Here is a 25701-nt window from a genome sequence, read left to right as displayed (position 1 = left end):
TTAAATATAGTGTCAATTTTCTATTTTAGTAAGAAAGAGTTCACGTACAATTATATGTCATTTGTTTCATTTGGGCAATATAGCAAGTTTTATAGATGGTTAGTTCAAGTTATTTCACTTCTTCAGGCTCAAATTTCCCCTTTAGGGGATAAAACAAAACATTCTCCCAAGTAATTTACAGCTCTGAAAAGGCTATGTTTCTCCAGTGTTATTTTTCTGAAAAAGACAATTTTTTTCCTAGTTCTTTTTCATATGAACTACAGAGCCTGTCCAAAAATATCCCTTGTCATTTTACTGTTACAAGAAGGGTAAAATATTATGGTGAATAATAGAATCAATTTGATATAAGTGCAAAAAGAATTTTATATGATATGAATTAAATCAACTCAAGCAAGTAACTCTTTCCATAAGTGACTCACTGAATAAGTAAAAGCAGGAGCAGCAAAACAGCAAAATAAAATAAGCATTTGGAGACTCCAGAGAGATTTGTCTACATTAAAAAAAAGAGAGGGGACTAAAGGAGTACTCAAATTCTAGCTACCAACAAGCTTGTACAATGTGCTTTGCTGTATAAAACAATCATTGCCACTGATACAATATTATTTCTTTTGATACAATGGGCTGCTCTCATGGATAACTTGGAAAGCAACGTTTGCAATAAAATGTGACAGGAGGGATTTTACAACCTGCTTTGGAAAAGCCTAAAACTTGATTAAATCTAATGGTCAGGGACTGTAGAAAAGTAAGCAACATTTAATCTGTTTGTGTTATTACTGTTGGTTTTTTTTTTTTTAATTCCACTTCAGATAGGTCTCAGACACTGTCCTTTTCATGCAAGGGAGTATAATGGCAGATGTTCCTACATGTCATCAAACTTTCTCCAACCCCATAAGTCATGTCAGTACTGATCTGTAAAATAATGAAATCAACGTTCAAGATTCAAGATTACTGACTATACCTTTGCAAATAAGAAACATGAAATATGAATGCTTTAAGAGTGATTTTTCCATACGATCTAAGCAAATAAGTTTTAGTGTTCAGAGGTAATTTTCTTTCCATTAGCAAACCTCAGTAACTTTTACCAAGGTTTACATGTAAAGACAATCAGACCAAACTCTTTTCCATTGCCAGCGTACACCTATAACATTAATCAAAGCCTCTCATCAAATCAGGAGTGTCTTAAGTTAGAAAAATACAATTTCTGAATTTCAAAAGAATGTTGAAGTAGCTATTACACTAGCCTATATTCCCAACTCGAAACTTTCACACCATGACAAATCAATCAATTAACTAAGCAATCAGCTAATGCATTGGCTAAATGACTAAACTGCCAAAATAAAAATCCTAGAAACAAACAAACAAGAAAAGCACAAACAAAATTTAAAAAAACACACAAAATACAACAACTTACTTTTCCTTAAGAAGGTACACTAGCCAGAAGGTTTTTATATAAGTAAATTACAAAATGTTTTAAACTAGCTGTTCAAATTTTGGAAAGAACAATTTTCTATGAATAGAGCTAGGAGTTCCGATAAGCTTATCTGATACATGTAAATCACAAATTTAACCATTCATTCATTTAAAAAACAAGCTCTGTACAAGGTAATGGGATATTGCTATGTATAAAAATATTGTTTTAGATTTTCCAATCTATTTTCTCCATTTTACAAAGTGGTTCCTAGTCAATCAGACCAGAATAAATATATGATACACTCAAAAACCAAGTCTATATTACGACCCAAACATCTGTTATTTCCTGCACACAGAATTCTTTACTCATTACATTCCTGGCAGGCTTTTTAAAGCAACAAATACACAAGTAAGTTTGGTAGTTAGAGGTCAGTTTTGCATTATACGACCTGGATGTAGATTTCTTTCAAATATGTTCCAAGTTACAAACTCTTAAATGTGATTCATAACATAAAACCTTCACATTAGCAGCCCAATTCCATAAAGCAAATGGAAGTTAAATTCCCAATTAATTAACTGCAATGGAGGAAAACTTCTAACAATCCAAATAGGTTGATATTTAATAGAATTCTTTTTTCTTCTTGATCTTTGTAATTTCTGTTTTATTTTCTTCCAATTTTCGTCTAGATAGCAATCCCTGCTCCCATTTTCTGAACTCTTATTAGCTGCTTAACCCAATGTAGATCTGTCTTCCACTGGCTGTGACATTGCTAAAATCTAACAATGGCTTTTTAATTGCCAAATCTGATGAAGTTGACAAACCAAATCTTACAGACACCCCTGCAGCATCTAACACAACCACAGCATCCTGCTTCTTCGAAGTCTTTTCTGCCTTGGTCTTATAGGGGTCTCCTCTCTTGGCACGTTTCAATCTTTCCCCACACTTCCTTTTCCTCATTCTATGCTGGCAATGCTGGTATTTCCCTACGTTCTTTCTCCAGCTCTATTCCTTCCTCTCTTTGGTCTTCTTGTAAGTTCCCTGGGCAATTCTGCTCACACATCACTTTTGGGGTCTTGTTCCACATCGCTCCCTTAAACTTCAGGCTCATATATCTAACTATACAAGACATTCCTACTAAAGAACTCTCAAAATCAAAATTGGACTTGAAATCTTTTCCTCAAAAACTTGTTTTTTTCTGATGAGTACTGATTACCATCCACCATATGCCCACCATAACCCTGAAGGCACGCTGGGCTCTTCCTCCTTTCCTTCTCACTTCCAATTAAGGCACGCTGATCCCTTTTCCTAAGTATGTTCTAGATCCCCTACCTTCTCTCCATTCCTACTTTTATCACTTGAATCAATGTGCTCAGCATCTTTCAACAAAATCAACATAATGATCTTTTACCATGGACTCCTTGACTTTAAGCCTCAATCGTCCTAATCTATCCTTGATCTGCCACCAGACAGTCTGCCTCCTGTGCACCCCCATTCCTTTTTGGTGTGGTTCAGGTATTTGTCCCCTAAAATACGTTGTCTCAGCAAAGGGCATGACCATTTACTCAGGGCTCAAACCAGAACCCTGGAGGTCATACTTGTTTCCTCTCTTCCTTCACTTCTTCTATCCAATACATTAGCAAAGGCTGTCACCTGGGTCTCAAAACTACATCCCACATCCATCTGCATCCCATTGCTTCTACCACTTTCTCCTGAGTTCATCATCTTTTACTCCAAAAACTGTGAGTCCACTAATTGTTCTCCTCTTCCACTTTTGACATTGTATTTTCCATCTCCAGTATAAACAGGGTGTTTTTAAACATAAAAATTATTATGAAAAACTCCAAATATATACAAAAATATCATAATAGAATATATTATAACAAATATAACATAATAGCATGCAATAGCAGTACGAATTCCCACAGCTCATTAATTAATTTCAACATGGCCAATCGTTTTTTCTTTACAACTTCACCTCCTCTATCCTAATATTATTTTGAAGCAAAGTATAGACATAGTTCATCTGTAAATCTGTCATATGTGTTTCTAAAACAGAAAGCCTTCACTTTTGTAAACAGACATATAAAACTGCACCCAAAGAATCACACTTCTTAGCCACATCCCATGTGTGTTCAGATGTTAGAGAAATGAACGTTTCTCTAACTGTTCATTTATTTACTTATTTAATAACTTGAATCAAGACCCAAACAAGTCCCATACTTTGTGTTGATGAATATCTCTTAAAGTTCTTGTAAACTATACATTTCTCCTCTAGCATTTAACAATTTTTTTTCTTGAAATTTTGTAGAAAAAACTAGATAGTTTTTGTTCTGTAGAGTTTAAGGGCAAACTCAGAATTGTGCTGATTATATTACTATAGTCTCCTTTAAACATAGTCCTCTTTCCTTCTGTTTTTATAAATTGATTATTGGAGCTGGAAGTTTGATGGTAGGTATGTTAAAGTCAGGTTCATCCAGGTATCATTTAGATACAGTAACATTTGAGGGAAGATAATCATGTTTTATAAACACTGCTACAATCATGGCATTCCTATGCTTAAAATCCTCCAATAAATTCTTACTGCATAGAGAATAAAATGTAAAATCTCCTTCCCATGGCCTACACGATCCCTCATGATCTGATGACTGATCACCTCCCTAATCTTATCATGGCCTCTCTTCCTCTCTGACCACCAGATACCCACATTTGGTCTTTTCTCCTTTGCATCAACATTCTACTTGTATTCCCACCTCGGGCTTCTGCATGTATTGTTCCTTTTGCCTGAAAAGATCCAACAGGTGCCTGATTCTTTTTTATTGCTGAAGTCTTAACTCAAATATCATACCTTTTGAGAAGTCTTTTCTGCATGCCTTATCAAATTAACCTAGTGCATGCATGCACATAGATATTCATTTATGTACATATATATATATATATATATATAACTTCCTTTAATTTCAAAGTCCTTATTATTTTCTGAAATCATATTTATCTTTTGCTTACTTATGTTTTTGTCTAGCTTTGCTCACCGGACCATAAACCATCTATGCTTACTTACTGTCCCAGTGCTGAAATTCGCACCCCCGGCACTTAGCATAAGTTCAATAAATGTTTGCCGAGTTGATCGATGACTCAGTGGATGATCTGATGCCTACAATTTCCAGCACTGTCTTCCCTAATGCTGTTTCTCAGACACAGTGAATGGATGCACCTGCTTTTCCCTAAATCCATCATGCTCTCTCTGGTCCCTGTACTTTTGTGTATGACACCTGATCTAAATTTCTTCTTTCTGCCACATTCATTCAGACTCATTCTTTATGTTTTAGTTAAGCATAAGAAGCTACCCTTTATGTCACATCCAGAGTATACTGTATTTATAAAATATGCTGTATATACTTCAGGGAGGGCCCAAGAGCATAATGGTCAGGAGGAACATTCTGGAGTCATGTGGCCTAGACTCTCCGTTTTTGCTAAGTATTCAGGTAAAGAAATTTTATTCCTCAAAATTTCTTGACTTCAGCTTTCTACTCTTAAAAAGAATGAGGTTAATATAAGAACCACATAGAACTTTTTTGAAGATTATATAATATATGTAAAGTGCTTAGAATATTTAATCAATAAATATCAGTTCTTCTTGGTAACTGTTCTGTAATTGATATAACACCTCCTATTGAAATGGTTTGTTTTGTGACTCCTTCTTACTACTGGTAGGTCTTCCATGGCATGGGGGGGCAGATGTTTTTGTTCTTTAATTTTTCTAATCCCAGCCCTGGACATGGCTTCTGATACATCATAGAACTCCATACGTGCTTCTTGGGTGAGAATAACTGAATATGGTTTCCCTTGACCAGAAATACACCATAGGGAAGGGGGAATCAATAGTGTGTGAATAAAGACTAATAATAAATGCCTTGATAACTCATCGATATAAAACAAATCAGTCAGGAATAAATGCTGTGTCTATATTTGGAGAGGGGAAAAAGGCCGTTAGTCCAACTTGCCTTCATGGATCAGAGAAAAGAATGAGAACCGGGCACGGTGCTTCACGCCTGTAATCCCAGCACTTTTAGAGGCCGAAGTGGGCAGATCACGAGGTCAGGAGTTCAAGACCAGCCTGGCCAATATGGTGAAACCACATCTCTACTAAAAAAACAAAAATTAGTCAGGCGTGGTGGCATGCACCTGTAATCCCAGCTACTCGGGAGGCTGAGTCAGAGGAATCACTCGAACCTGGGAGGCAGAGGTTTCAGTGTGCCAAGATCACACCACTGCACTCCAGCCTGGGTAACAGAGGAAAAAGAAAAAAAAAGAATGGAAAGTTAAATTCAAATCTAAGACCCCATTCTTTGAATACATCTCCTTCCCACCTCAGAGTGAAACATTCAGCCTATTCCTCTGTAAAACCAATAGCCACGTAAGGAATAGCATCACTTCATCTTGATGCAAAATCTTTCCTTGGCTCACATGGTTAAGAATCCATAAATATAAAAATCACAAAGCAGGCCAAACCCAATAATATACATGAACCCAGAAAAATAAGCACAAGTTTCATCTCACAGCCTTTAACCTCTGCAAACCACACATTAGATAAAGGCCAGCAAACTTTTTCTGTAAAGGGCCAAATAGTAGACACAAAAACATTTAATAAGCCAAAAGCCTTCAGGCCACACTAATGAACACTGCTATTGTAGTGGAATAGCCATGGAAAACATGCAATTGAATAGCATGGTCATATCACAGTAAACTTTATTTATGGATGCAGAGATTTTAATTTTATGTAACTGTTAACTGCCATAAAATATGTTGCTTCTTTTGATTTTTGTTTCAACCATTTGAAACTATAAATGCAATTCTTGGCTTACAGTTATATAAAAACAGGCACCAGGTCAAAGTTGGTCTACAAGTGATAACTCTTATTTTATCCAATTTGATTAGCGCTTTTCCTGACTTGTAGGAAAACATGATTCTCTTCATAAATGCAGTGTGGTAATAATGGATTTTCTCATTTGAAAAAATGATTCCTTTGATAATCTTTATAAAGTCACTAGTATTTTTTAGTTAATATGAATCATAAAAATAAAAAAATTTAGTTAATGTGAATTATAAATTTAAAAAATTTTAAATAGGCCTATATCAAGTATTCGATGGTTAACCAATTCAAGAACTTTATTAATGCTAATTCCATCAACATTTATTTTTCAATACTGTCTGTCTTATTTGTGACATCTTCCTCACTTATAAGAGAATAGAAAGAAAGAGATTTTTTATTTTTATTTTATTTTATATTTTTTAGACAGCATCTCTCTCTGTCACCCAAGCTGGAATGCACTGGTGCAATCTCAGCTCACTGCAACCTTCTGGGCTCCAGGCTCAAGAGATTCTCCTGCCTCAGCCTCCCCAGTAGCTGGGATTACAGGCCCCCACCACCACGCCTCACTACTTTTTGTATTTTTAGTAGAGACGAGGTTTCACCATGTTGGCCAGGCTGATCTTGAACTCCTGACCTCAGGTGATCTGCCCGCCTCTAACTCATTCAACAAATTATGGTTTAAAAATAATCACATTGGCCCAATGCAGTGGCTCACGCCTGTATGCCCAGGACTTTGGGAGGCCAAAGCAGGTAGACCTCGAGGTCAGGAGATCAAGACCATCCTGGCTAACATGGCGAAATCCCATCTCTACTAAAAATACAAAAAAATTACCCAAGCATGTGGCACGTGCCTTTAGTCCCAGCTATTCAAAGGCTGAGGCAGGAGAACGGTTTGAACCCGGAAGGTGGAGGTTGCAGTGAGCCAAGATCACGTCACTGTACTTTAGCCAGGGCGACAGATCAAGACTCCATCTCAAAATAAATAAGTTAATAAATAAATAAATAAAAATCACATGGTACATTTTTCCTATGTTCCTAAAGGAAAAGAAATACATGTTTCTTTTACTCCACATATATTTATCGAGCACCTACTACATTATGTGCAAGGCCATGCGAAATACAACAACCTCTCTGACATTTGTGCAAGAATCGTCCATTTTTTTTGAGCATTCTCAAATAAGTGTCTGAAACAGATAAATGAAAAATGTCATTATGATTTTGATAAACTTTAGAAGAAATGTAACCACCTTCACTCAAGGATCAATCTGACCCACAGTTTTCAAGACCCAAAGTTCTCCAGGGAGTGCTACAAATTGACGGGATAGTCTCTTAGTGCTTGATCTGACATGAGATCCAGTGAAAGACACGTAAATCTCGAGGTGAAGAGCCTCATCTCAGACAGTTCCATATTGGCCAGACAAGCAGGGTGGCTCAAGACAGCAAGCTACCTTTTCCACACGTCAATTGTGAATTACGCTCTCTAAATTGGATCCACAGCTGTGATTTTAGTACCTAGAGTACCCTCCAAATAACTAGTTGTAGGAAAAGATAAAATAAAAGGCTGTCTTTCCCCCAAACATACACCTTTTGGCAATCTGCCATGCCAACTCACAAAGAACATGGGTATCTAAAACGGGACACTTCTGGGACTCCATCAGAAAAACGTCATATCAAGTGTTTGGCATAGGGGCTGCTGCCAGGCGCTCAAACGCAATAACTTATTCCGGTTTTGGAGACCTACAGAGTAGATCTATGAAATAAACTTGGCTCACGGGAGCCTGAAATACTCAGCCCCAAGCAAATGAGAATCAGGGAAACTGTGCCAAACTTTCCTTTTGTTTATTTTCAAAGGAAATGAGAAATCTTAAAAAAAAAAAAAAAAAAAAAAAAAGGAAAAAAAATAGAGGAAGCTAAGATGATCACCCACAATATTAGCCCCTTCCTGGGAATTTGAAGGAAACTCAGAATCTGGCAATCGGCCCGCATTACAAAAACTGAATTTTGCTATCTTTCACAAAGCAGATATTCTGCTTTTATCTAATCAATTGCATGTCCCTAAAGAGGAGATCTGGAAGTGAGTGATAAATGCAGATGAAAGTTGATATGTCAGAGTGCAGAGTTAACCTGGCTGAATGTAACACAGCTGTATAGGTATGATATGTGTATATATATCTCATATATATGCACATATATATATACACACACACACACACAGACATATTGGGAGGGAGGTGGAGAAAGAAAAAAAGGAATAATGAAGAAAATCATCTTTCACCTACAAATATAAATAAAAATACACAAATATAGGGAGAACAGGGAACAAACCTATCATCTCTCTCACATAAAAATAATAATTCATGTCCTTTCAGTTCTTCAAAAGTGTGCTTCCTTAGAGCCGGGATTATTAGCTAATTCCTCAATTACTATTTTCCACAGATATCCTCCTGAAATTGTGTCAGTTATTTAATCTGCAGGTTAAATTAGACACCTTTATCACCTGGCATAACTTTAAACCCTCCAACGATCTTTACAACACTTCTAGTTTCATGTACAGTTCACCAGGTTGACATTTACTTACATGAATTCTAAACAAGGATTAATAAAATGATTAATTTACTCTTCTTTTCTCATCTCTCTCTCTCTCTCCTGTTTTCCCCATGAGTCATGGTTGGCCATCTACAAGAACAAAATATCTAACTGAGGAAAACTGTCTTCCAACCGCAGCATCTGTCTCCCTGGCAAGCTCTGCTGACAGTTGGGTGCTGGCTCTAGCATTGTTCAAGAAGCTTTTTCGGGCTGAGCTATTAGTGGGCTCTTGCCCTCCTAGATGCAGCTTCCTACTGATTTTTCCCTATTTGAAAGATGGATTTATATATTTATCCTTCTGAGAGTCTACCACTGTGCAAGTATCTCCAGTGGAGACCCTCGCGGGAGGGCACAGGACACTGGAGCTCTTGCGTTCCTTTTCTGGTAAAATATCCATAAAATAGCTCTGCAGTTCCCAAAGGTCCGCTTCTGGGTATTATGTAAGCAGCTTCTCCTTCAGAAAGGGAAAGGGATGCTTCAAGAGATAGAACTAAAAATGCCCACAGCTCTCTATGAGAATTTCAAAATAGCAAGTTGCTTAAATACCAAGGAAAGCACCTGGTTCCTCTCCAAGCCTAAAGATAACCTACAATAGTTTAAGAAATGTAAGCAGGGGTGGGGGAGGGGAGAGGGGAGAGGCCAGGCTTGGCACGGGGAGATTGTGGACCACATAGAATAATCCGGCAATGCGCAACTGAGTATGTTTTGTCATTTTTGAAATTCTATAAAATGTACTTAGCTGAGGAAGTTTTATGTTGTGTTTTGGAAAAGTGGTTAAGGTGGAGGCAAATTTGTGTAGGAAGGATATTCCAGTAGCAGCACATCTGGCTCATTTTAATTCTGAGCCTGAAATACTTCTGTCAGGCTCTCCCTTTCTGTCTTTAACATTTCTTCCCAAATCCACTTTTTTCAAATACTAACTCCACCCTTAGAACCCCTGGAGGCTCCTGATTCTTCAAAGAATTAGAAGAGATCTCTTGTTATCATTAGATTTCATTTTAGATTGAGAAGAAAGCAGAAAGTGGTCAAGATAGGCCTGCCTTTATGTTGCCTGAAATACTTTTGAAATTTGCCTCAATCAAAAGCAGGAATGACACAGAGCACCTTCAAACTATGAAATAAAACGTCCACAGGATCATTTATTTGTAACCCTTTCATTGAAAGCAAAAATAGTTTAAACTCCCCAAAAGACCTCAAGGCATTTAAGAAAATCCAAGTAGCTCCATACATTTAATATTTTCTAAGAATAAACACAGAGAAAAAGATTAAGCCTTCAAAGATCTCACTTACATAAGTCTGACAACAACAAAAAAATACACAGTGGAAAGGATTAATCTCAAACAAAACTCAGAAAAGAGGCTTTTGCGGAAAACTCTTCCTCTGGCTACAACGCCTTTGTTTACAGTAAGAAGTAGAATTTGGAACCATTATATATTCCTTCTTATGGTCTCCCTTGTGAATTGAAGTTGTTAAAGTAACATTGTAATTATCTTTTATCTATAGCATGATTTATTTATAATATGAAATCTCTTTTTACATTTTAAAAGTTGTAACAATTGAATGCCCTTCTTAATAGTCAAAAAAATAACATTGGAATATGAAACAGATTTTTATTTCACCATTTCTCTTCCAGAAATCTCTGAATGTTACTCCAAGAAAGACAGAGCTACACATCTTGTTTTAAACATTTAAATTTTTTTTTTTTCAGTTTTAAAGGTCATATTTAGAACCAAACCAACTATGAATATGAATAAGTTGAAGGCCATGCCTAAAGCTGGTGTCTTTTCAAGTAAAAGACAAGACTTACTAATAGTTCCATTTGTTTTCCATTAAAAATCTACTCATTGTATTCACAGCAATCCACATGCCAGTATGTGAGCCTGCTTGGACAAAGCGTTTGCTTTGTGTGTATCAGATGCAAAATTTACTTAAATTCCAGATAATTGCAAGTGCATCTGCTAGGCTTTGTCACTGGGCTATGTGAACATTTTCACAGTGTATACAAAGAGCAATTATCCAACAACTAAAGAAAAAGAAACAGTCATTTCTGCAAATTATAGCCAGCTCCTTTATCAAGGAATAAGTTTGTGCTAAAAGAATACAACCCCCAAACAGTTTTTAAAATAAAATATATTCACTCACATCACATACATTAACTACACAGAACAAAAAAGGGAGCTTTTCAACTGTTAAATTACTGGGTCTGAAACAAGGATAACTGCAATTTTAAATAAAATTATCTCACAAAACATTAAAGTTTCCCCTGCAGGGAAAACACACACGCGCACACACACACATACACATACCCACACAAATATCCACTTTAAATCAATTTGATGCACTGGTATACGTTCTTATTCTCTATTCATGACAAAACGTTTCAACGACAGTCACTTACACTATTTGTCATTAGTTTTTCATCCCCTACTTTGAGATATAAACTCGCAGAATCGAGAAAATGAAGAAAAGTCAAGACAGGAAGATTTGAAAAAAAAAATCAAAACGCCAAACCAAACAACTTTAACTAAAAGCCTTAATTGAAACATTTTTGCTCTACGCATTCAAAATTCAATTCCAAGCAGGCCTCAGGCATTCTAGGTGGACTATTCTATCAATATTTACCTTTCATTCTCTCTTTCACTCTTTCCTTTTTCTCTCCTTTGCTTTCTTTTTGAACTTCATGCACAATCCCAATTCAACTGTCACACTCAACATGACCAGCCTTCTTTCAAAGCCCAGTCCAATTTTCAGACTTTGATACCTCACGCCAACTAAACAATATCAACAGCTCTTCTCTTCAACAGCCTAATGAGGTAGATCTGCTCTTTTTAACAAATTCTCAGAAAAGCTATCCAAAATGACCACAGCGGTGTTGTTAGTACAAAGAATAAACTACTTAACGGAAGAGTAAAAAGTTTTTGTGACATTTGACCTACTTGAAATCTATGAGTTTAGTGGACATTTATTTCCTGTTTCACGTTCATTTAAATATCTTCATTATCATTTTGTAAAATGTATTATGTTACCGGCCAAAGCTATTAGTCAGTAAAAAACCATCTCCAAATTCCCCAAACTGGAGAACCATCATTATCATTAATAATTCATGGAACTGCATTAAATGAGACAATATTCAATATTTAACTATCTAATCCTACAGTAATTTATATTAGAAAATACCAACCATGTGAGAATTCAGCCAGCCGGATTATTTTATTGGATGAACCTTTGTCATTATTAATAACACTTCAGTATCTCATATTTTTTCAGCACAGAATGTAACATCCAAGGACTGAAAGTGATTTTGTTTCTAATTAATTCTCAAAATCCGTGGGAGACAGTGATGGAAGGATAAATATATTAATTTCGAATTGAAGAATTAAAGGCTGAGCCTTCAGATGCAAAAATTTTTACTAGAGATGTGGATTACTTGGGTGGGCCTTGCACTTCAGTAGGTTTACTAATAATTTCGTGAGGAAGACCTGTTTGAACCAGAGAGTCTAAACTCTAGAAAAAAGAAATGCAGTTTTATTTCTTTCAAGTCACACATTACTTATTACTAATTTATAAGCAGAAATGTAACATTTTTCTGATATCGAGAATTTCTGTGATTAATGTGCTTTCTTTGTATATTTTTACATAGGCAAACATCAGTTCATTCCAGGAGAATTATCTTTAACTTCAAAATGAGCAGAGTTTCAGTGGATTACATGTTAATGTGACTCTTGATGATACCGAAAGGAATTCTACAAGACCATCATATCTGAGGTCGGTGTGTCCTAAAATGAAAGCATGCAGCTTAATACCTTTATCATCTACAATGCCTTCCAATTCATTTTCAGCAACAGAGACATTCTCATTGCTCTTAAGCTTTTAAGTTCACTCTCTGACACACTTACTAAATCCATTCCCTAAGTTCCTATGGGTTATTCTCCATAAAAAGAATAATGGTAAATATTTGGTGGGGGCGGGGAGGCAGGTGCCGTGGCTCATGTCTGTAATCCCAGCATTTTGGGAGGCTGAAGCAGAAGGATCATGTGAGGTCAGGAGTTCAAGACCAGCCTGGACAACATAGCGAAACCTCATCTCTACAAAAGATACAAAAATTAGCCTGGCGTGGTGGCACATGTCTGTAATCCCATCCACTGGGAGGGAGGCACGAGAATTGCTTGAACCCAAGAGGTAGAGGTTGCAGTGAGCCAAGATTGCACCTCTGTACTCTGGGCGACAGAGCAAGACTCTCACTCAAAAAAAAAAAAAAAAAAAAAAAAAACTAATCTGTTTTGTTTTGTTGACTGCCCCTGTACTTTTTATTTTGAGGGAGTCTCACATATATCTTGCAAGAAGTCAGTCTTTGCTTCTTATTATGTAATACGTAGGGGCAGACTCTCAATTTCCCAGACTGCCTAGTCAAAAGGCATTGGACACTTAATCAATACAAAGCCAAACCAGTGGATGCACCAGCTCAGAACTTTCAATGGTGAGCCAGGGACCCTCAGAAACAAGGATGGGGCTGAGTTTCTTGTAGGCATTTTGTAAGCAGCTACATTTCTAGGGCAGCTGTGTGGGTGATGCTCGTGGCTATGGGTTTCCACTGTGAGGGACATGGAGGGCTCCAGCCAGGCCGGTGTTCAGGGGCAGAAGGAGAAATGCCTGTTTCTATATCTTATTTTGGTGACTCTGTTATTCTCAATATCCTTCTAACACATTTCTTTTCCACCTACGTTAGCCAGAATTAGTCTCTACCTTAACAAGAGAGAACATGACCTAATCCCAGAATCAAAAATAATAATTCAAATTGTACAGATGTATTCTGTGTTGGTGAATTCTATAAATTATTGGAAAATAAATGAAGAGATCCTGCAACTTGCAATTTGGTGAGTTGTAAAGAATATTTCTTCATCAAAAAAAAACTGCATTCAGAAGGACTTCGGCAGCAAGAGATAAACGATCTCATAAATAAATCCTTAGAAACCCAACAGGAAAAGAGCTGAGTCAAAGTTGAAATGAGGGACACATCAGCAAAGCTCTTTCTTTGTTTTTTTTTTTTTTTTTTTTTTTGTTTTTCCCAGCCATTGCTTCTGTGATTCAGATCAACAAGGAACAGAAGATGGAAAGGAAATTTTGATGGCTTAGGTATGTATGATTTACTGGAATTGAGATATGTACATCTCGAAAATCACAGTCAAAATGAGGACGAATCAAGAGCCTGACAGGGAACATCAAAAGTCAGAGCTGCCTGCCCAAGTCTAGGAAGCTATTACCCAGGGCTGTGGAAAGGGTCAGTGCCGCCAAGCACTCCTTAGCATCCACTTTCAGAGCTATTCACCTGGTGCTTTTCAAGAATATTACCCTTCCCACAAATGATAGATAAAAAATGAATCTAAGAGTGCGAACAAGTTTTGAAAAGTAAATCCTGGAACCTACATATTCACTACATGCTTTCAAGTTCAATAGAGAAATACAATCCTTTAGAGAACATTTTTCATCCATGGAGCATTTGGGGAAAACTTGAAAAACTTCTCTCCTTCCCAATCCCTATCATTTTTCCAAAACCCCTTCTTGAAATAAAAGTAAATCATAAATTGATTTGTTGCTCATGAAAAATGTAAATTGACAGCTTGGGGGCATGGAGTCATTTGTCTATTCACTGATTAAATTTACACAGGCAACAGGCATATCCTAAAATTGACCAGCATCAGAATTTGTCCTTACTCTGAAACCCAGATGTGAGCAATGATCTGACTCCTCCTGGCAAGGATACAGTTTAATACTGGCCCTCTGGCTTTACCCTTTACTTAATCATGTCTGTTATTAGATATCTCAATTTAAAAAAAAAAAAAAAAAAAGGAAAGAAAGCTGAGAAGTTATATCCTTGACCTCACCTGAAGCTATGCTTTTCTCAGAGTAAATACATTTGGAGTTCTAAACACACACACACACAAACACCTACTGAACTTCTGTAATTAAAATACTATTTTACACATATGCACTCACACACACACACACACACACACTAGTACTTTTGCCTATAGACTATAAGCTTCTAGGGCAGAGACCAATCATCCACAAACACATACCTCCCCAAACTGTGTACGACTCTGTGTACACCCCATGGGGGCTTAATAAACACTTATGAATTGACTGACAAGAGAAAAACCAAGAAATGACAACCTTCAGGGTAGCCGTAACACAATTTTAACTTGAAAATTGCCCAGGAATAGACTTCACAATCTATGGGAACATACACAAATCATATAAAAAGACCCAGTGCCCCTCATATACCTAGAGTGGCCTGAGGGAATAGCTGAGTGAAAAATCACTGCTGTAGGAAGAAGGGTTCAGGCTCTCTATCTATTTACTGTTTAGTTTCTGCAATGAATCCTGCTGAGAGCAACTTTTATTCTGTAATCACTTCTGTTACAGAATAACATTTAAAATATACATTACAACAAATAAAAAAAGATGCTCTTCTCTAATATTTTCTTGCTAAGTCTGCAAGTATCAAATCACTCCCAAGATTCATGGTGCCCTTTTAATTTCTCTGCAGCCAATGGTGACAAAAGGATAATCTACAAAGCTTGAATTGAACGGTAGCTTCTACAAATACCTGGTAATTCACAATTAAGTCATAACTTACTCAGTGACTTCTTTAAATTATGCAATAATGATGTGCCACAGGTTTTCTTTGTTTGTTTTTTTTTTTTTGAGACAGAGTGTTCCTCTTGCTACCCAGGCTAGAGTGCAGTGGTGCTGTCTCAGCTCACTGCAACCTCTGCCTCCTAGGTTCAAGCAATTCTCCTGCCTCAGCCTCCCAAGTAGCTGGGATTACAGGCATGAGCCACCACGCCTAGCTAATTTTGTATTTTTAGTGGAGACAGGGTTTCTCCACGTTTAGGCTGGTCTCAAACTCCTGACTTCAGGTGATCCACCCACCTAGACCTCCCAAAGTGCTGGGATTACAGGTGTGAGCCACTGCGCCTGGCCCACAGTTTTTAAAACACGTTTCATTCAGTGATTCCTAGAGGACAGCTTCCAAATGTCTCAAGTTCAATAGTAGTTTGTTTTCCTCTCTGAAGTTCATATATACTTTCAGATTTGAGAGTATGAATGGTGTAGACTTTAAAAATTTTGTGGTCCCTGGAACTGAAGAATTACATAAATAAGATACACTTCTTGTAACAATTTAACCTTGCCATATTTCCTTGAAAAGATAGTTATTCCAGTTATTATCGATTTTAAAGGGAAATTTCTACATTGATAAATTTCCAAAAATGTATGATGATAACAAGTGAGAAAAAATACAAAGTAAGCTGTGCTCAAGACTGATCCCATTAAACTGAAAGCAGAGTAAAAAAAAGGAAAAAGGAAAAAAAAACACAGAAGAAAACCATTTTTGATTGTGATGAGGATTTTTTTTAAACAAAACACACAAGTCCTAAAATAAGTCTGTGTATGTCCTTACACTCAAAGGCCTAGCACAAAATCTATTTTAATTCACCGTGTTAGTGGTGCTATCTTGGGCTTTGCTTTGCTCACTTGAGTTATTCATAATGATCAATAAAATTTTGCCAACAGTTTTGCACCTCACCTAACCTTCATGCTTACCTTATCTCATCCCACCCCACCGTCCTTCCACCTTTGTCCCCAAAAGTGCAGCTGAGGGATGTACTTGGCCATCTGCTTTGTTTGATCATTTGAGCTACTTTTCCAACACATACCTTTGAACATCTAAATCATTATTTATTCCAAAGAGTACAGAGCACCTCCCGTTTCTTCCTAACATTACATCAAGTGGTTAAGAAACATTTGGTAACTCTTAATTTTTTTTCCAGATGTTTCTGTCAAGCCAAACACCCATCACTTTTTGGGGTGATGCCTTTCAGTTTTTAGATCCTCACCTTGATAGGCATGAGAAAGGATTCTTTTTTGTTTCTCCCTTGTTTTCTTGGCAGCCTCTTCTAGACTGTGAGAAGTGATGATTGATCATTTTCCACACTCATCCACAGCCCTCTCTGTGGCCACATGTAAATTCACCAATGGATAATTAAGCAGCAGACACATCCAATAAATATAATAAATAAATTTGATTTTTTTTCCTTTAGTAATTGGTTTCATCTGACTGCGTCTCATTATGTGTGGGGATATATAAATAGGATTAGAGAGGAGAAAAATTAGATGCTGGGTCACACAAGTTGTGGAGCCCTAACCGCTGTGAAATGCTTTTCTGATAATTATGTTATTATTCATAGGGTTAAAATATAGAGAAGCCGGTTTGTGCCTTCTTAAGAAGTTTCAGTGAGGTTAAGAATAAAACTGGTGGCAGTTCATTACTGTAGGAAAATGGTGGCCAACTACAGAATAAATGTTCCTCTGTGTCCCCTTCCCACTAATTCACACTGCCCTTTTCTTGGGCCTTTGTTGAATCCATGCCAGTAGTGCCAAACCTTGACTTAGGTCTCCAGTTCCAGGTACCATATCACACCAGGCTACATGAATAGAAATGAGCTGGACACACTGGAAGACAGAGCTGTATGCAATTACTGTCTGAGAAAATCCCAAAATGAGATAAAACCAAACCACCTTTCTAATACGATTTAGACACAAAAAGCAAAAATCTTTATTTGTATTTTTTTCAAAAAGTACAAACCCCTATTGCCATTGTCTTTCTTAGACATCCTTTTGGCATCAAATTACTTTCACCATCAGATTTCGCTCTTAGAAGTGCACAGATTACATGGCCTGTCTTGGGAATCTAAAAACTGCTTATCAAAGGAATTTTTTAAAAAACAAAGACTAAAATATACTGTAGCTTTAATTTGCCTATGTTTCTTCTAAAGTGATTTCTACTGAAATGTGTAGTATATAACTATATACTCTTACATATGAAATGGATTAGAAAAATTATCATAATTAAGATTGGAGAGTCTGTTGCAAGGAGTTATCCAGCAATAAATATGATTTTAGCTATGTAGATATTTACTGTTTAGACTAGCCATATGCATGAATATAGCTATCTTCTCTCATGGTTCAGATTTATTCTTAGAAATAATCTAGGAACCTAACTTGACTATTTCCAACATGTACAATGAAATTTTGAAGTGATTTTTTTTTTTAAAAAAAGGTGTTACAAATATAGCAAGCAGCTTATACAATTTTCTGAAATAATTATTTCACATTATGAGATTTTTTAACCTCTGCCAAAAATCATTTCTACTTAGTAGCATATTTTTTTCCACATAGATTCTTATTGTTGTAATTGAGGTAGGAGAGACGTCAAAATATTGGGTATCGGTGAAGTTCTAAGCAATAATAAAAATGATATTTAAATGTAAACTTTTTCCAAGAGAATGCTCTGTGATATGTCCCACCTCGAGATTTAGAATTGGTATATTATCATTAGTATCAATTTCACCTTCATCATATGAATTACCTCCTTTGGCTTTAGTCCCTGTCTCCTACTAGGTAAATTAAAAACTGCAAAACCTAAATAAACAAAAGAAATGACTTACTCTTTGGAACCAAATTCATAAATGAGCTCTTTATTTTATAAGGTACATAACTCCCCTTTATATAACTTAATAAAAACACTTTACAAAAGTCATATTAACAGAAATGATTACAAAACTTCTAATACTTTTTAAATAGGCTTAACCTTACATATAGCTAAATAATTTAGTCATCATAGCAGTAAAATTGACTGACTTTTTGAAAGCAGGGTTCTACACGTTTATAGATCTGCATCACATTCCAGAAATCGTAAACTCATGTAATAGTAAGGATGAATGAGCTGAAAACTTCATATTTATGTTCCAAAAACCTGTAGCGGAACTGAGTTAGAGATGGAAGGTACACTGGGCATTCTCCACAAATATTTGTCTAAACAAATATCCAGGTGAGTCAAGCCTCTCTCAAAGAACTGCTGTCAAGTCCTGAGAAGTCTCAACTTTCAAAGAAACCATCTCTTTCCTCCCAAATGATGCACTCTTATATTTCCCAAGACAGAGGTGGTCCTTTAGCATCTACCAAGAATATTCTGACAGGAGCCACACAGTGCTGATAAGATAAGGGAGTCAATTGTTCCATCAAAAAATAGAAAAAAAAAATCTTTATGGGGAATATAGAGTCTATTCTAACATATTAGCTGCGTTATTTGGTTTCAGTTTCTCTTTATCAAATTCACGGGAAAAGTGTTAAAACACCTGCACTCTCTTCACTCATAGTACAGCCAAAACGCACATTACCGTACTTCTTCCCTGATCATTCCTTTTGCCTAAAAAGCTCATAATTCTATACTTAGGAGAGGTGGACCAATGAAAGTCTGGCAGTAAAAATGAAGGAACTTTATTTGCAAACTATTTCTCAGATGCTTCCTTTTTTTCCCCATTAAGAATTCATAAAAAGGATGCAGTATTTCAGTTTCAGAATCATATTATAGTATATGATATATTAAATGGACTAAAGTCATGAGTAACATGAATTTTAGAGAAAACATTTTCTACCTCTATAACTTTATGAAATCTTTTGGAAATATGAGCAGGACCAGATATATTATCCTCATATTAGACACTCTTAACACAGCTAAAATAATTATGTTAAGTAGTAGTTTCTCTTTGTTAAGTGGAGAAAACAACCCCAAATAATTTTTTAAAAGTCTGTTGCTAATAGTGCATAGTACTGAACAATGTGAACGTTCCCTTTATAAAGCAAAATATAAACCAGAAGTACAAAGAATATTTTGACAAAACTATTTGCTTTCAGCAAACAAGACTCTTAGAAAATTACTGTTGGCTTTGCAAAACTTAGAGTATTATCTAGTTAGAAAATATATCACATTTAATCAAATACTGCTATGTCCCCTACCACTGAGAATGTATCAAAAGACATGTCCCCTCCCCCCACAAAATATATATATATATATATATATATATGTATGTCTGTATATTTCCAAACCCACACACATATATATGTCTTGCCATGATCTCTCAAGGTTGGGAAGCTGTGGTATATCCTATAAGTACAGAATGAGGGCTTTCTCCTTGTGAGTACATCAGGGCTACTAGGAACTAGCAGTTCAAAGAACAAAACTGTTGCTTCACACAAAGTAACGAGAGACAATAACATAGGCTTTTCACATTGCCCCCTTCAAGCTAAGTAGTTTGATGCTAAGTTGTGCCTCTTTAAGCCTGCCTCTCTGTTTAAGTTTTAGCTGTCAAGTGGGGAGGGATGAAAAGGCCTTTGGAAATGACCTTGACCATATTTCACCAGAAATCATGTCTCAAAATTAATCTGCACAGAAATAAAACAATGAAAAAAAAAAAAAACTACCCAAACAGGTTTTCCTTAAAAACACACAAATATTTCAAAGTTCCCTTCAATTGCACAATGAAAAAATAGCAATTAATGTTAAGAAACATTCAGTAGCTGTAGCATAATAAACGCTTCACACATGCAGAGAAACCTCCATTCTTATCAAAATGAAAGTAGAAACTCTAACAAATACAGCCAAATGTGACTGACAAGTTCCATGAATCAACAGTCTCGGACACCTGTCTGTCTACAGAGCCATCTCCCCAAGTTAACTTCTCCCCACTAAGTCCAATGCCATGCTGAAATTTAGCAGGAAGACCAGTTGAAAGGAAACTATCTAAGTTACCAGCAAGGCTATCAGGATGATAATATTATTCTCATGCATTAACCTGAAACCAACGCCAGGCACAAAAAGTTAAAATAACGTAAGTTAAGATTTAATTTAAAAAAGTAATCATTATTATAATAACAAACCCATCAAAAAGCCACAAACACGATACCACACCAAACTATGTAAGAGTAATACAAATCCAGTTAATCGAATAGTAACCTAACCTGGCATCACACCCAAAAGGTAAATATGTTTAATATTTTAACACAAATTCTCAGCTTTTCAGAAGTTGCCAGGAAACTAGAAGTAGAAAGAGGGGTGGGTGGGTAAAAAACAAACAACCTCAGTAGGAAGAAAGAAATGTTCTTTAAATCAGCATACTCAAAGTCTTCGAGTCTAGTGAAGATACTGAAACTGAAGCTAATTTTGATGTTTCATAAATAAATTCATGTTCTGACTATGTTACATAACAATTAGAAATCTTGCCCCATGGGCCCAGCAAAATAAATCCTTAGCCTGGTCAGTTATCTTTTCATACACATGTGTGTGGAATATGCCAGAGAAATAATACAGCTGCCCAGCATGGGGTATATTGCTTTTTGGTTTGGGTCCTAGAATGAGAGAATCACGATGCTTTGGGTGCCTTGGGTCCTTAGGATTGAAGTTTACTATATGAAAACACTTTTCTTTAGTACCCAGACAAACAAACGCTTCACTCAAAGACAACTGTGGTCTTAATGAATGCAAGTTGGGTTTTTCTCCCACTAACTTGCTCAAGACAGTACATTCAAAGGTCCATGAAAATATTTTAAAACAGCAATATTGCCATCTCAAGGGACCCATGAATAAGCTGAGCTTTCATTCTAAATAAAATGCCTTATTACTATCAGCAGATTACAAAGGAAGGAATAAGCTTTAGGTCTCAGGAATTCTGATCACAATTTTAAGAAAGGCTTTTGTCAACGCAGGGGACCCAGAACAGGTGAATTTGCATGGTGCCTTAGAGTAGGTATTTTCTAGATAAAAGAAGGTCTGACTAGTTGAGTTAATTTACAGTTTGTTTTGCTTTTCAGTGCTGAACAGCCTTCACCGTTTCATGCAGTTCTTCCAACATTAGTTACGTTTACATTAAAACAAAGTTTAAGAGTATTATTGCAAATGTACTCTTTGCACACAGATAAGTTGCTGCTCTATGATGTGGCAACCATATAGCAGAAGGAGCCTTCCTTGAATAACAACATTTTCCTTCTGTAAAACGTATGTGTCTCAGAATATCCCTGAACTGGATGTATCCCTCACCTGAGTTTAGAGTTCAGGGTTTCTCAGGATGATGATATATGTACAGAAACTGCAACCTGCTGTACCACAGAGGCCCCCTTCCTCCATTTAAGCTGCCATTATATTAGTTCATTTTTCCATGGCTTAGCAGAAATTTTACAACTATACACTGATTCCTTTCTAAATTGCTGATTTGCCTTGGCTTACTGGCCCTTCAGTTTTTCTACTGAACTGGAACTGAAAACTTAGGAGGAAAAAAGCAAAACAAATAAAACATGATAATGACTAGGCACCCTCCAAAGAACTTTAAATGATATGAATGCATTAAAGAACTGTTGTAGATTAATTTTTAAATAATATTTAAAACAGATCCTGGCAGCCAGAGTTACAGAGTGAGTTCTATTTTTAAGAAAAGAGTTAGAGTTCAATTTGCATTCATTATGCTGGCTATTTTAAATAATTTTATTCCATGTGTATGCAGAACCCCCCCCAATTGACAAGATGCCACTTCAAGTAAGATCTAAGAGAGAAATTGCTGTACGTGTCTCACAATTTTGAATAAAACAGTACAGTAATCTCCCTCTTTCTCCATAGCCCTAAATTTATTATTAAGTAAATTTAGCAATAGCTCAATCACTGGAGTCCAGGACAGTATGTGGTGCACTAAAGCACTTATATGTTTATTATCTTGGCAAGCAACATGGGTAGTGGTGTCTATTATTGCCTCCTGCAAATCTGTAGCAATGTGATGCAAAACAGCATTTTTAAAGAAATTCTCTTTTGGAATGCAAATGATTCCTCCTGCAATTTTGAATATTTTAGCCAGCATGTACCATACAGTAGTTCTGGAATCACTGGCATCTGTCATGCTGTCAAAACTGAGTCAAATGCATTGTATTCCTGGAGAACGATAACCTTAAACAGCAATGCAACGTTAAAATGCATCCTAAAAAAAAATCCCTATAATCGCGATGAACATTAGAGAGAAACCGGCAGTCCTTCTGCAGGGAAATAACAGTCTGCTCTAGCATTTTTCCCCTCCCCCCGGAAACTCATGCAACTAATGATGACCTCCCGAAGTGCCGAATTTAAATGTTCCAGCATTCATCTGAGGATGAAGGAGGAAAAAAATACATAGAAAACCATGAAACAAGTTGTAAACTGCACAAACGCAAGGAGAGAGAGAACTGCAGCTGATTCAGGAGCGATTGCAGAATGAGGAGCAACAGAAAGGAAACAAGAAAGAAAGAAAAGGGAAAAAAAGCCTTAAGCATTAAAGAGTAAGAAGTGAAAAACATTTACCAGCAGCTCGGTCAGTAGCTTCGCTCCCTGACACCATCTACATAGATAACTTAGCCTAGAGTCTTCGGTCCCAGCTCGCTTTGGAGCAAAATTCCTTCACTTCGAGGGGGCAACACACACCCTCAAGAAAGAGAGACAGGGAAAGAAGGGGAAAAAATAATCCCAAAGACCAAGACAGGCTTTCCCCCTCCTCCCTCTTACCCGCCCCCCGGACTCCCCAAACGGTGCTCGCTTCTGCACAGTTCTGTCGGCTGTGCCGCTGAGCTGCTGCCGCTGCCGATGTGGCCGCGGCGGCGGCGGCTGCTGCTGCTGCTGCTGGTGCGGCTGCTGCTGCTGCTACTTCGGAAACGATTAGGAGGAGGACGCCCAAGCACGACCTGAGCCTGCGAGCCACCCAGGACCAATGTGCAACCTGCTCTGGAATCAAACCCATAACACACGCACGCACACCCAGTGGCTCCTGCACGCGAGCCCTCGCGCGCACACACGCGCTCGCTCGCGCGCCGCACAACACACGCGCGCACACACACACATGCACACACGCGCGCGCGCGTACATGCACACACATACACACACACACACAGCGCTGTGCGCCGCCAGCCCGCCAGCCTCGCGGTCCCTGAATGGGGAGTAGGAGCCAATCCCTGGGCCCCGAGAGCGCGCACCGGCCCAGGCCGGCGGGGCTGGGTGGTGGCGCTGGGGCTGCAGCTGCTGTGGCTGCGGGGTACGCAGTCAGGGAGGGGCTCACGGCTGAGAAAGAGGGGCGCTAGGGACACGCGCACCCCTTTGTCTGCAGACAGAGCCTCAGTCGGGCGTTTCCAAGCCCAGGAACTGAGCACGCAAGTCCCGGGCGGCTCAGAGTTCAGTTCGGCTCTGGGGTTAGCCTGGGGAGGCTTGGATCCCTGGCTGCACGCACCGAGGGATCCGCTCTGCGAAACCCGAAGCACCGCAGCTACACCCGGGTCTCTGCGAACAGGAAAGCTCCGAAAGCCTTCGAGTCCTGCGGACGACCCGAGCCTGCTCTGGCTCTCGCGAGCATGCCCAGTGCTCGGCTGGACCCAGACCGCTTCTTCCAGGGTTAGGAACCGCAGAGCAGGGCAGAACCGAGCTCTGTAGCTTCCTGAGAGAAGCAAAGGTTTCGGAGCCTTCAGCCGCTGCTCACCTGCCTCACATAGGCTGCCCGGTCGCCCTAAACCTGCACCCAAGGACGTAGTAATGGGGAAGCTAGACTTCCAGACCTCAGAGAGCAGTTACTTCTTTTTTTTTTCCATAAAGAAATCTATCAAAAGAAACAATTCTTAGCCCAGGAAAGGCTGTTTCAGTTTACGGCGTAATTAACAGAAAATCCAGCAGGGCCTGGCGGTTTTAATAGTAACAGCTGAACGGGTATTGCTTGCTTACCATGTGCAGGCTCTGCAGAATGTGTTGCCTATGAATTATCTGATTTTAACCTGTTCAAACACTGTATGATCCACTCTAGGAGGAAACCGAGGTCCCAGAATGTTACCAACTGCTAGTATATCATACCCAATGCATCAAGAATCTTAAACCCTGCAGTCTGACCCTTAGTCACTGGAGATAGGATGAGGAGTGTGGATGAACACTAGGCAAGTACAGCAAGGTAAAGTCCTGGTGGGTGTTTGGGTGATAAGATCCTCTGGCCTTCAAGCTGTACCTGGTTTCTTGTCTTCAATCACCTACAAACCTTGAAAACTGCATGCCTGAAATCTGCCAATGTCATGATAGTACTAATATTAGTAATGCTTATCTCTTGATTACATACTCTTGGTCACCCTTTTATTTAGGTGTCATCTTAATCCTTAAAGGAACTCTATAAAGAAACTACCGTACCCCCCTTCCACATATGAGGAGACAGTGAGATGTGGTGTTAACATCCATCAAGGGACAGGCCTAAATGAAAGCATTGTCTGTCCTACTGCAAGGTCTATGCTGTTTTCACTACAATATACATCTTCCTTAGTTGCCTTCTGAATAAAGCCATGGGATGAGGCCATGGCAATTACTTTTGATTTCATTCAAGAAATTCATTGATTTTGTAACATTCACTCATTCAAGGATATTTACTGAGCATTTACTTCCTTCAAGGTGCTATCCTAGCTGTGGCAGGGGATGACAAAGGCATCATCTCTATACTCTTTGGGCTTATCTTCTAAAAAGACGACAGTGATCATATGCTGAAAATGCTAATGAGGGGCATTTATTCAGGGCTTGCTAGGAAAATGTTTCTCTCCCCTCTTCATCTAGCAAACTCCTATTTATCCTTCATCTGTCTGTTCCAGCAGCAACTTCTTCAGGGAAGTGGTCTGAGATCTTTCTGGCTGATTACAGGTGTTCAAGGCATCGTGTAACTTTAAATAACTTGTAGCTTCAATTTTCATTTGTGTTAGGACTTAGCTAGTATATGTCTCCTAGACACACCCAAACCATCTAGACTGTAAACTCCATGGGTACAAGAATGTGTCTTTTTTAATTAAATTCACTCTCACTCTCACACACAAACACACACACACACACACACAAACTTCTCTTGGAATAAGAATAATAATTCTTAGGTGGGGGAGCTGCTTATATTCCCAGTTCACAGATGAGCAAAAT

The 25701-nt window shown here is 37.9% G+C and overlaps 1 protein-coding gene across 5 annotated transcripts in view; it reads right to left on the bottom strand.

The window, feature by feature from the left end:
- The window catches only part of TENM2 (teneurin transmembrane protein 2), a 1274635-nt gene extending 1251066 nt beyond the window's left edge, over nucleotides 1–23569 (bottom strand). For 4 of the 5 annotated variants that reach the window (XM_012461093.3, XM_064376512.1, XM_012461094.3 and 1 more), the window contains exon 1: nucleotides 23086–23237. The gene's annotated coding sequence lies outside the window, so the exon portion shown is untranslated. Of the gene's footprint in view, nucleotides 1–23085 lie in introns of all 5 variants that reach the window. The other variant, XM_064376511.1, reaches the window with a different exon arrangement.
- Nucleotides 23570–25701: the final 2132 nt, after the last annotated feature.

This window comes from Aotus nancymaae, unplaced genomic scaffold, assembly GCF_030222135.1.
Source record: "Aotus nancymaae isolate 86718 unplaced genomic scaffold, 86718_ANA_hifiasm-v0.15.2.pri h1tg000015l_0, whole genome shotgun sequence".
Lineage (NCBI taxonomy): Eukaryota > Metazoa > Chordata > Mammalia > Primates > Aotidae > Aotus > Aotus nancymaae.
This window is presented reverse-complemented; position numbering and strand designations above follow the sequence as displayed.